General features: G+C 48.4%; 1 pseudogene across 1 annotated transcript; it reads left to right on the top strand.

The window, feature by feature from the left end:
- The first annotated feature begins 6 nt into the window (after nucleotides 1–6).
- LOC100947553 lies at nucleotides 7–1,313 on the top strand (annotated as a pseudogene). Its single transcript, XR_002771575.1, has one exon. The product of XR_002771575.1 is annotated as a heterogeneous nuclear ribonucleoprotein F-like (transcript).
- The last annotated feature ends 8 nt before the right edge of the window (nucleotides 1,314–1,321 follow it).

Consider the following 1,321-nt stretch of genomic DNA (forward strand, 5'->3'; position numbering starts at 1 on the left):
AGAGGGCAGGCAGAGTGGTGAGGCTTTTGTTGAACTTGAATCAGAAGATGATGTAAAAATGGCCCTGAAAAAAGACAGGGAAAGCATGGGACACCGGTACATTGAGGTGTTCAAGTCCCACAGAACCAAGATGGATTGTGTGTTGAAGCACAGTGGTCCCAAGAGTGCTGACAGCGCCAACGATGGCTTCGTCGGACATCGAGGACTCCCATTTGGATTCACAAAGGAAGAAATTGTCCAGTTCTTCTCACGGTTGGAAATCATGCCAAACGGGATCACATTACCTGTGGACCCTGAGGGCAAGATAACAGGGGAAGCTTTTGTACAGTCTGCCTCCCAGGAGTTAGCTGAGAAGGCTCTGGGGAAGCACAAGGAGAGGATAGGGCACAGATATATAGAAGTGTTCAAGAGCAGTCAGGAGGAAGTTAGGTCATACTCTGATCTCCCTCTAAAGTTCTTGTCTGTGCAGCGGCCAGGGCCCTGTGACTGCCCTGGCACAGTTAGGAGATACATTGGTAGAAGCAAGCCGGCCTGGATAGGATGTAGCCTGGTGCCTACAGTGAAGGCTACAGTGGCTATAAAAAGTACAGAAGCCTCAGCGATGGCTACGGCTTCACCACTGACCTATTTGGAAGAGACCTCAGCTACTGTCTCTCTGGGATGTATGACCACAGATATGGAGATGGTGAGTTTGCAGTGCAGAGCACCACTGGGCACTGCACCACATGAAGGGGCTGCCATACATAGAGACGTGAGAATGACATTTACAACTTCTTCTCTCCACTCAACCCTGTGAGAATGCATATCGAGATTGGCCCAGATGGAAGAGTGACCAGCCAAGCAGATGTAGAGTTTGCCACTCACGAAGAGGCTGTGGCAACAATGTCGAAAGACAGGACTAACATGCAGCACAGATTCATAGAGCTCTTCTTGAATTCAACAACAGGGGCCAGCAGTGCAGCATACAGCAGCCAGGTGATGCAAGGCATGGCGTGTCAGCAGCCCAGGCCACTTACAGTGGGTTGGAGAGCCAGTCAGTCAGTGGCTGCTACGGGGCTGCCTACAGCGGGCAGTACAGCATGGGTGGGTACGACTAGTTTTGTAGGAACATTTAACTTTTTTCAATCAAATTTTCACAGGCAGCCAACAAGCAATGAAGAGCAGTTATAACTCTAGAGGAAGCTGTGGGGACCCGTTTTGCAGCATGAGTTTGTGAAATCTGGATCAAAAAAATTACCTCTTCAGTGTTTTCTCATGCAAACTTTTCTTCTAGCATGTGATATTGAGTAAACTAAAACTATTTTCAGCTTTTCCCAATTAA

This window comes from Otolemur garnettii, unplaced genomic scaffold (assembly GCF_000181295.1).
Source record: "Otolemur garnettii isolate 467f Iridium unplaced genomic scaffold, OtoGar3 scaffold04932, whole genome shotgun sequence".
Taxonomy (NCBI): Eukaryota; Metazoa; Chordata; class Mammalia; order Primates; family Galagidae; genus Otolemur; species Otolemur garnettii.